The 11,997-nt window shown below is 44.9% G+C and overlaps 1 pseudogene; it reads left to right on the plus strand.

Annotated features, from left to right (window-relative positions):
* The first annotated feature begins 222 nt into the window (after positions 1-222).
* Positions 223-10,939, plus strand: LOC123441911 (annotated as a pseudogene).
* The last annotated feature ends 1,058 nt before the right edge of the window (positions 10,940-11,997 follow it).

The following is an 11,997-nucleotide window of genomic DNA, read 5'->3' on the forward strand; positions in this document are numbered from 1 at the left end:
CTCTGATGTAGATTATAAGTTATATAACAAAAATAGAATTTAATTTGTGTATGGTGTGGATTCCAAAACTAATCTTCTACTGGAACGCTCGCTTGTACTAGGATTTTTCTAAAGCTAATGGAATCCCATTGTACTCCGTCTAAAGCTTTCATGATGACTACTTTTCCAAGATACATGTGACAAAGAGGAGGAGCTCAGGGGCTGCGGGTTCTGGGGTACCTCATGCTGGCGTTCGTCGCCGCCTCCTACTACGCCGTTGTCGTCTACGCCTGGGGCCCACTTCTCCAAAGCGGTGGCAGCAGAGGCTCCGTAGCCGCCGCCTCGCTCGTCCTCGCCGCCTTCCACCTTCTTGTAAGCGCCGCCATCACTGTTCTGTCTGTAAGTCAGCCTTCTTCATGGTGCAATAAGAAAATGGAGAAATAAACATAGGTTAGAGATGATAAATTTAGGTCTATTAGTGGGCATAAGGATGAGCTTACCAAATAAGTACAAAATAGATATAATAAGTGTAGGATAATATAACATGAGAAGACTGAACTAAAAGTAGTTTAAAAAATCAAAAGCAGAAACCAGTAAGCCACAAAATAATTAAGAAAGGCATCAAAATCTCTCTTAGTTCCTAGACTAATTTCAACACTGCATTGATCTACAGTTTTGTTGGGGAACGTCGCATGGGAAACAAAAATTTTCCTACGCGCAGGAAGACCTATCATGGTGATGTCCATCTACGAGAGGGGATATTCGATCTACGTACCCTTGTAGACCGCACAGCAGAAGCGTTAGTGAACGCGGTTGATGTAGTGGAACGTCCTCACGTCCCTCGATCCACCCCGCGAACCGTCCCGCGATCAGTCCCACGATCTAGTGCCGAACGGACGGCACCTCCGCGTTCAGCACACGTACAACTCGACGATGATCTCGGCCTTCTTGATCCAGCAAGAGAGACTGAGAGGTAGATGAGTTCTCCGGCAGCGTGACGACACTCCGGAGGTTGGTAATGATCTTATCTCAGCAGGGCTCCGCCCGAGCTCCGCAGAAACGCGATCTAGAGGTAAAACCGTGGAGATATGTGGTCGGGCTGCCGTGGCAAAGTTGTCTCAAATCAGCCCTAAAACCTCGGTATATATAGGGGGAAGAGGGGGAGCCTTGCCTTGGGGTCCAAGGACCCTCAAGGGGTTCGGCCGAGCCAAGGGGAGCAACCCTCCCCTTCCAAAACGAGTCCAACTAGGTTTGGAAGGAGGGGTCCTTCCCCCTTTTCCCACCTCCTCTTTTTTTTTCTTTTCTCTTTGATTTTCTTCCTATGGCGCATAGGGCCTTCTTGGGCTGTCCCACCAGCCCACTAAGGGCTGGTGCACCACCCCCAAGGCCTATGGGCTTCCCCGGGGTGGGTTGCCCCCCCCCCCCCCGGTGAACACCCGGAACCCATTCGTCATTCCCGGTACATTCCCGGTAACTCCGAAAACCTTCCGGTAATCAAATGAGGTCATCCTATATATCAATCTTCGTTTTCGGACCATTCCGGAAACCCTTGTGACGTCTGTGATCTCATCCGGGACTCCTAACAACATTCGGTAACCAACCATATAACTCAAATACGCATAAAACAACGTCGAACCTTGAGTGTGCAGACCCTACGGGTTCGAGAACTATGTAGACATGACCCGAGAGACTCCTCGGTCAATATCCAATAGCGGGACCTGGATGCCCATATTGGATCCTACATATTCTACGAAGATCTTATCGTTTGAACCTCAGTGCCAAGGATTCATATAATCCCATATGTCATTCCCTTTGTCCTTCGGTATGTTCCTTGCCCGAGATTCGATCGTTAGTATCCGCATACCTATTTCAATCTCGTTTACCAGCAAGTCTCTTTACTCGTTCCGTAATACAAGATCCCGCAACTTACACCAAGTCACATTGCTTGCAAGGCTTGTGTGTGATGTTGTATTACCGAGTGGGCCCCGAGATACCTCTCCGTCACACGGAGTGACAAATCCCAGTCTCGATCCATACTAACTCAACGAACACCTTCGGAGATACCTGTAGAGCATCTTTATAGTCACCCAGTTACGTTGCGATGTTGGATACACACAATGCATTCCTCCAGTGTCAGTGAGTTATATGATCTCATGGTTATAGGAACAAATACTTGACACGCAGAAAACAGTAGCAACAAAATGACACGATCAATATGCTACGTCTATTAGTTTGGGTCTAGTCCATCATGTGATTCTCCTAATGACGTGATCCAGTTATCAAGCAACAACACCTTGTTCATAATCAGAAGACCCTGACTATCTTTGATCAACTGGCTAGCCAACTAGAGGCTTGCTAGGGACAGTGTTTTGTCTATGTATCCACACATGTATATAAGTCTTCATTCAATACAATTATAGCATGGATAATAAATGATTATCTTGATACAGGAATTATAATAATAACTATATTTATTATTGCCTCTAGGGCATAATTCCAACAGTCTCCCACTTGCACTAGAGTCAATAATCTAGCCCTCACATCATCATGTGAATTACATTGTAATAAATCTAACACCCATACAGTTCTGGTGTTGATCATGCTTTGCCCGTGGAAGAGGTTTAGTCAGCGGGTCTGCTACATTCAGATCCGTGTGCACTTTGCATATATTTACGTCCTCCCCTTCGACGTAGTCGCGGATGAGGTTGAAGCGTCATTTGATATGTTTGGACTTCTTGTGAAACCGTGGTTCCTTTGCTAGGGCAATGGCACCCGTGTTGTCACAGAACAAGGTTATTGGATTCAGTGCGCTTGGCACTACTCCAAGGTCCGTCATGAACTGCTTCATCCATACACCCTCCTTAGCCGCCGCCGAGGCAGCCATGTACTCCGCTTCACATGTAGAATCTGCTACGACGCTTTGCTTGGAACTGCACCAGCTTACCGCACCCCCATTAAGAATAAATACGTATCCGGTCTGCGACTTAGAGTCGTCCGGATCTGTGTCAAAGCTTGCATCGACGTAACCCTTTACGGCGAGCTCTTTGTCACCTCCATACACGAGAAACATCTCCTTAGTCCTTTTCAGGTACTTCAGGATATTCTTGACCGCCATCAAGTGATCTACTCCTGGATTACTCTGGAACCTGCCTGCCATACTTATGGCCAAGCTAACGTCCGGTCTAGTGCACAACATTGCATACATGATAGAACCTATGGCCGAAGCATAGGGGACGGTGCTCATATGCTCTCTATCCTCATCAGTTGCTGGGCACTGAGTCTTACTCAATCTCGTACCTTGTAAAACTGGCAAGAACCCTTTCTTGGATTGTTCCATTTTGAACCTCTTCAAAACTTTATCAAGGTATGTGCTTTGTGAAAGTCCTATCAGGCGTTTTGATCTATCCCTCTAGATCTTAATGCCTAGAATGTAAGCAGCTTCTCCTAGGTCCTTCATAGAGAAACTTTTATTCAAGTAATCCTTTATGCTCTCCAAAAACTCTACTTTGTTTCCAATCAGCAATATGTCATCCACATAGAAATGCCACAGAGCTCCCACTCACTTTCTTGTAAATACAAGATTCTCCAACCACTTGTATAAACCCAAATGCTTTGATCACCTCATCAAAGCGTTTGTTCCAACTCCGAGATGCTTGCACCAGCCCATAAATGGATCGCTGGAGCTTGCACACCTTGTTAGCATTCTTAGGATCGACAAAACCTTCAGGTTGCATCATGTACAACTCTTCCTTAAGGAAACCGTTAAGGAACGCCGTTTTGACATCCATCTGCTAGATTTCATAATCAAAAAATGCAGCTATTGCTAACATGATTCTGACGGACTTAAGCATCGCTACGGGTGAGAATGTCTCATCGTAGTCAACTCCTTGAACTTGTGAAAAACCCTTTGCCACAAGTCGAGCTTTATAAATGGTCACATTGCCGTCAGCGTCCGTCTTCTTCTTAAAGATCCATTTGTTCTGAATAGCCTTGCGGCCCTCAGGTAGTACTTCCAAAGTCCATACTTTGTTCTCATACATGGATCCTATCTCGGACTTCATGGCCTCTAGCCATTTGTTGGAATCTGGGCCCACCATTGCTTCTTCATAATTTGCAGGTTCATTGTTGTTTAACAACATGATTGACAAAACGGGATTACCATACCACTCTCGAGCAGCACGTGGTCTCGTCGACCTGCGTGGTTCGACAGGAACTTGAACCGGAGTTTCATGATCATCATCATTAACTTCCTCCTCAACCGGCATTGCAATGACAGAGGTTTCCTCTTGCCCTGCGCCACCATCTAGAGGGATGAGAGGTTCGACAACCTCATCAAGTTCTATCTTCCTCCCACTCAATTCTCTCGAGAGAAACTCCTTCTCGAGAAAAGCTCCGTTCTTAGCAACAAACACTTTGTCCTCGGAGATAGAAGGTGTACTCAACTGTCTCTTTTGGGTAACCTATGAAGATGCACTTTTCCGCTTTGGGTTCCAGCTTTTCAGGCTGAAGCTTTTTGACATAAGCATCACATCCCCAAACTTTAAGAAACGACAACTTTGGCCTTTTGCCATACCACACTTCGTATGGTGTCGTCTCAACGGATTTTGATGGTGCCCTATCTAAAGTGAATGCAGCTGTTTCTAATGCATAACCCCAAAACGATAACGACAAATCGGTAAGAGACATCATAGATCGCACCATCTCTAATAAAGTACGATTACGACGTTCGGACACACCATTACGCTGTGGTGTTCCAGGCGGTGTCAACTGTGAAACAATTCCACATTGTCTTAAGTGAGCACCAAACTCGAAACTCAGATATTCACCCCCACGATCAGACCGTAGGAACTTGATCTTCTTGTTACGATGATTTTCAACTTCACTCTGAAATTGCTTGAACTTTTTAAATGTTTCAGACTTGTGCTTCATTAAGTAGACATAACCATATCTACTCAAATCGTCAGTGAAGGTGAGAAAATAACGATATCCGTCACGTGCCTCTACGCTCATCAGACCGCACACATCGGTATGTATGATTTCCAACAAGTCACTTGCACGCTCCATTGTTCCGGAGAACGGAGTTTTAGTCATCTTGCCCATGAGGCATGGTTCGCACGTGTCAAGTGAATCAAAGTCAAGTGACTCCAAAAGTCCATCGGCATGGAGTTTCTTCATGCGCTTTACACCAATATGACCTAAGCGGCAGTGCCACAAAAATATGGCGCTATCATTGTTAACTCTAATTCTTTTGGTCTCAATGTTATGTATGTGTGTACCACTATCAAGATTCAATATGAACAATCCTCTCACATTGGGTGCATGACCATAAAAGATGTTACTCATAGAAATAGGACAACCATTATTCTCTGACTTAAAAGAGTAACCGTCTCGCAATAAACAAGATCCAGATATAATGTTCATGCTCAACGCAGGCACTAAATAACAATGATTCAAGTTCATAACTAATCCTGATGGTAACTGAAGTGAAGCTGTGCCGACGGCGATTGCATCAACCTTGGAACCATTTCCTACGCGCATCATCACTTCATCTTTCGCCAGCCTTCGTCTATTCCGCAATTCCTGTTTCGAGTTGCAAATATGAGCAACAGAACCGGTATCGAATACCCAGGCACTACTACTAGAGCCGGTTAAGTACACATCAATAACATGTATATCAAATATACCTGATTTTTCTTTGGCCGCCTTCTTATCAGCCAGATACTTGGGGCAGTTGCGCTTCCAGTGACCCATACCCTTGCAACAGTAACACTCTGTTTCAGGCTTAGATCCAGCTTTGGGTTTCTTCGTCGGATTGGCAACAGTGTTGCCGCTCTTCCTTGAATTACCCTTCTTGCCTTTGCCGTTTCTCTTGAAACTAGTGGTCTTATTCACCATCAACACTTGATGCTCTTTACGGAGTTCAGACTCTGCGACTTTCAGCATCGCAAACAACTTGCCGGGTGACTTGTTCATCCCTTGCATGTTGTAATTCAACACAAAGCCTTTATAGCTTGGCGGCAGTGATTGAAGGATTCTGTCAGTGATAGTCTCTTGTGGGAGTTCAATCCCCAGCTCAGCTAGACGGTTTGAGTACCCAGACATTTTGAGCACATGTTCACTGACAGACGAGTTCTCCTCCATCTTGCAAGCATAGAATTTATCGGAGGTCTCATACCTCTCGATCCGGGCATTCTTCTGAAAGATGAACTTCAACTCCTGGAACATCTCAAATGCTCCATGACGCTCAAAGCGACGTTGAAGTCCCGATTCTAAGCCATACAATACTGCACATTGAACTACTGAGTAATCCTCCTTAAGTGTTAACCAAGCGTTCTTAACATCCTGGTCAGCCGTAGCGGGTGGTTCATCTCCTAGCGCAGCATTAAGGACATAATCCTTCTTCCCAGCTTGTAAGATTAGCTTAAGATTACGAGCCCAGTCTACAAAGTTGCTTCCATCATCTTTCAACTTAGCTTTCTCTAGGAACGTATTAAAATTCAGGGTGACTGTCGCGTGAGCCATGATCTACAACACAAATATATTCAAAGTGGACTTAGACTATGTTCAAGATAATTAGAGTTTAACTTAATCAAATTACTCGCTAAACTCCCACTCAAAAAGTACATCTCTCTAGTCATTTGAGTGATTCATGATCCACTTACACTAGCTCAAGTCCGATCATCACGTGAGTTGAGTATAGTTTCAGTGGTAAGCATCCCTATGCTAATCATATCATCTATATGATTCATGATCGACCTTTTGGTCTCATGTGTTCCGAGGCCATGTCTGCACATGCTAGGCTCGTCAAGCTTAACCCGAGTGTTCCGCGTGTGCAACTGTTTTGCACCCGTTGTATGTGAACGTTGAGTCTATCACACCCGATCATCACGTGGTGTCTCGAAACGACGAACTATAGCAACGGTGCACAGTCGGGGAGAACACAATTTCGTCTTGAAATTTTAGTGAGAGATCACCTTATAATGCTACCGTCGTTTTAAGCAAAATAAGGTGCATAAAAGGATTAACATCACATGCAATTCATAAGTGACATGATATGGCCATCATCACGTGCTCCTTGATCTCCATCACCTAAAGCACCGGCACGATCTTCTTGTCACCGGCGCCACACCATGATCTCCATCAACGTGTCGCCATCGGGGTTGTCGTGCTACTCATGCTATTACTACTAAAGCTACATCCTAGCAAAATAGTAAATGCATCTGCAAGCACAAACGTTAGTTTAAAGACAACCCTATGGCTCCTGCCGGTTGCCGTACCATCGACGTGCAAGTCGATATTATCTATTACAACATGATCATTTCATACATCCAATATATCACATCACATCGTTGGCCATATCACATCACAAGCATACCCTGCAAAAACAAGTTAGACGTCCTCTAATTTTGTTGTTGCATGTTTTACGTGGTGACCATGGGTATCTAGTAGGATCGCATCTTACTTACGCAAACACCACAACGGAGATATATGAATTGCTATTTAACCTTATACAAGGACCTCCTCGGTCAAATCCGATTCAACTAAAGTTGGAGAAACTGAGACTTGCCAGTCATCTTTGAGCAACGGGGTTACTCGTAGCGATGAAACCAGTCTCTCGTAAGCGTACGAGTAATGTCGGTCCAAGCCGCTTCAATCCAACAATACCGCGAAATCAAGAAAAGACTAAGGAGGGAAGCAAAACGCACATCACCGCCCACAAAAACTTTTGTGTTCTACTCGAGAAGACATCTACGCATGAACCTAGCTCATAATGCCACTGTTGGGGAACGTCGCATGGGAAACAAAAAATTTCATACGCGCACGAAGACCTATCATGGTGATGTCCATCTACGAGAGGGGATATTCGATCTACGTACCCTTGTAGACCGCACAGCAGAAGCGTTAGTGAACGCGGTTGATGTAGTGGAACGTCCTCACGTCCCTCGATCCACCCCGCGAACCGTCCCGCGATCAGTCCCACGATCTAGTGCCGAACGGACGGCACCTCCGCGTTCAGCACACGTACAGCTCGACGATGATCTCGGCCTTCTTGATCCAGCAAGAGAGACTGAGAGGTAGATGAGTTCTCCGGCAGCGTGACGACACTCCGGAGGTTGGTAATGATCTTATCTCAGCAGGGCTCCGCCCGAGCTCCGCAGAAACGCGATCTAGAGGTAAAACCGTGGAAATATGTGGTCGGGCTGCCGTGGCAAAGTTGTCTCAAATCAGCCCTAAAACCTCGGTATATATAGGGGGAAGAGGGGGAGCCTTGCCTTGGGGTCCAAGGACCCTCAAGGGGTTCGGCCGAGCCAAGGGGGGCAACCCTCCCCTTCCAAACCGAGTCCAACTAGGTTTGGAAGGAGGGGTCCTTCCCCCTTTTCCCACCTCCTCTTTTTTCTTTCTTTTCTCTTTGATTTTCTTCCTATGGCGCATAGGGCCTTCTTGGGCTGTCCCACCAGCCCACTAAGGGCTGGTGCACCACCCCCAAGGCCTATGGGCTTCCCCGGGGTGGTTTGCCCCCCCCGGTGAACATCCAGAACCCATTCGTCATTCCCGGTACATTCCCGGTAACTCCGAAAACCTTCCGTTAATCAAATGAGGTCATCCTACATATCAATCTTCGTTTCTGGACCATTCCGGAAACCCTCGTGACATCCATGATCTCATCCGGGACTCCGAACAACATTCGGTAACCAACCATATAACTCAAATACGCATAAAACAACGTCGAACCTTAAGTGTGCAGACCCTGCGGGTTCGAGAACTATGTAGACATGACCCGAGAGACTCCTCGGTCAATATCCAATAGCGGGACCTGGATGCCCATATTGGATCCTACATATTCTATGAAGATCTTATCGTTTGAACCTCAGTGCCAAGGATTCATATAATCCTGTATGTCATTCCCTTTGTCCTTCGGTATGTTACTTGCCCGAGATTCGATCGTCAGTATCCGCACACCTATTTCAATCTCGTTTACCGGCAAGTCTCTTTACTCGTTCCGTAATACAAGATCCTGCAACTTACACTAAGTCACATTTCTTGCAAGGCTTGTGTGTGATGTTGTATTACCGAGTGGGCCCCGAGATACCTCTCCGTCACACGGAGTGACAAATCCCAGTCTCGATCCATACTAAATCAACGAACACCTTCGGGGATACCTGTAGAGAATCTTTATAGTCACCTAGTTACGTTGCGACGTTTGATACAGACAAAGCATTCCTCCGGTGTCAGTGAGTTATATGATCTCATGGTCATAGGAACGAATACTTGACACGCAGAAAACAGTAGCAACAAAATGACACGATCAATATGCTACGCCTATTAGTTTGGGTCTAGTCCATCACAAGATTCTCCTAATGACGTGATCCAGTTATCAAGCAACAACACCTTGTTCATAATCAGAAGACCCTGACTATCTTTGATCAACTGGCTAGCCAACTAGAGGCTTGCTAGGGACAGTGTTTTGTCTATGTATCCACACATGTATATAAGTCTTCATTCAATACGATTATAGCATGGATAATAAACGATTATGTTGATATAGGAATTATAATAATAACTATATTTATTATTGCCTCTAGGGCATAATTCCAACAAGTTTCTCCCTGCTGCTTGAGTGCGGGCTGCTGCTTTACATGAATGAAGCCAAATATCGAAGCTCATCTCTTGTGTGAATTTTCTTTTCCTGAAATGCATCCATTATTTCACAACTTTAATTCACTACCATCATTTTTCTGTCAACAGTGGTTTGGAGACACTAAGAAGCTCACCAAAGCCCTTTTCTCGTTTGCAAGTCGGCTAGCTCCTGTTATCATATTTGTGGATGAGGTGAGTTTTCATTTATCAAACATACTGAAGTAGGTGTTTTATATTCAGGACGGCATCCTTATCATTTTGACAGGTCATGCGTAATCTCCCGACTCGTGCAATCTTGGTTTGCTAATGGCAGGTTGACAACTTACTTGGTGCAAGGGGTGGTGCAATGGAACATGAAGCAACGAGAAGGATGCGCAATGAATTTATGGCAGCTTGGGATGGTCTAAGGTCCAAAGATAGTCAAAGGATCCTTATTCTTGGTGCAACAAATCGTTCGTTCGATCTAGATGACACTATAATACGGTGTTTGCCTAGGAGGTACAATCTGCATTGATGTGCTTGTGTTGTGCCTGGGAAAGTATTGTTTTGGCTCGAGTGACTTAAATGTGATGATATGTCAAGATGACCCACAGGATATACGTCGACCTTCCGGATGCGCAGAATAGGATGAAAATTCTCAAGATTTTACTTGCCAAAGAAAACCTAGAATCTGAATTTGGATTCGACGAACTAGCCAATGCAATAGAAGGTTACTCTAGGAGTGATTTGAAGGTATCATGCTCAAGTCATCCAAAAATGTTCTATTCTTCTTCTTTGCGTGCCACATTATCTGCTGTCCACCTATTTCACCTATTTGTAACTTGCTTGGCACATTTTCTGCAGAACCTATGTGTAGCTGCAGCGTACAGGCCAGTTCATGAACTGCTAGAAGAAGAAAAGAAGGTGGAATTTCCTTGCTTTCAGTATTACTTGTTGCATTCCAAGTTTATTCACCGTGGATCTTTCTCGTCATGTCTTTGCTCACCTGGTTATCACTTTCGCTTAGGGGTCTGCGGGCAGTAGGAAAACTTCTTTAAGGTCCTTAAAGCTAGATGACTTTGTCCAAGTGAAAGCCAAGGTAATTAGAAACAAACCGTCTGTTGACTGCGCCCTTAAAGTTGGATGACTTTATGTTTCATGTTTGATTGTTTTCTCTCCCACCATGCAGGTGAGCCCGTCCGTTGCTTTCGACGCCACGAGCATGAACAAGCAAAGACAATGGAACGAACAGTACGGCGAAGGCGGCAGCAGGAGCAAGTCGCTGTTCGGGTTCGGCACCTAACATGATTCCGGTAACGATTTTGCCACTGTATCACTTGTAGTACCCAATGTGCCCTGATTTAGCCAAAGGGAGTGAGATCAGCGATGACGCTATTCCTTTTCAGCTTCGATGCCGACCCTTTTGCCTGTAGCGGCCACTCTGCTCCTTCCTCCGGTTTTTAGTACTCACCTAGAGCCTCTTTGAGCGGTGCTATGGTGGCCCTGTATCGATAGGCAGACGCCTGACGAACACCGAAGTTTCCTGAGCCACAGCAACTGGGTCGCCCGTTTCTAATGTTGTACTGTTGCCGTGTCCCAGCGGAGGCCTAACCAAACTGTACATAGCTACAAGAATTTTGTACCAAGAACAACCGACAGTGTACCGTCTCTGAAATAAATCACATGTTCATGATTTGATTTGATGATGGTCTTCTGCGCAGTTAGCTGTTGTTAAAGAGTAAGCGAGATGCTTTATCTTTTTGTATGAGTTGCCAGATTCGTTTTTATGTCTCGTGTTTCACACCTCAATCAATCACTTGTGTTGCTGTAGCCGTTTCACTGTCATTTAACAGCCTGAGTGTATTGTTTCGTCTCGCTTGTACGTCGGGTAAGAGCTGGTGCTTGCTACGTTTCTCTTGTCCCTTCGTGGTTCCAGACTTTTTTTTTGAGGAAGTGGTTCCAGACTTTAACCGGCAAGTGCAGCTCGTGCCATTCACTATTTCTATCTTGTAGTTTTTATATGGTGTCTTGAGGTTTCCTAAATTTCCGTTATGTTTCTAAAACAATTTCTGCACCTGCAAATATAATTTATAACATTCTAGACATGCATTGCACCTTGTAAGCTTTTGCCACGTTAAGAATTGTGTAAACACATAAGAAATACTAGGATAATTAGTTGTGTCTTCACAATAGTGTGCGGGTTAAACTGTAGCATATCTTAAAGCTCATTTAAATTACAGTTTATTTCTAAAATAATTGTACCATTCAAGTATCTTTCTGAACATGTTAATTCTCATAGCAACCAGTAATATTAGTTGAAACGTGCGTTGCACGTGCAGCTTACTAGTTTAGTTAACCGAGATTTTAGACCATTGATCACATGATTAGACGACTGAGATC

Source organism: Hordeum vulgare, chromosome 3H (assembly GCF_904849725.1).
Source record: "Hordeum vulgare subsp. vulgare chromosome 3H, MorexV3_pseudomolecules_assembly, whole genome shotgun sequence".
Classification (NCBI taxonomy): domain Eukaryota; kingdom Viridiplantae; phylum Streptophyta; class Magnoliopsida; order Poales; family Poaceae; genus Hordeum; species Hordeum vulgare.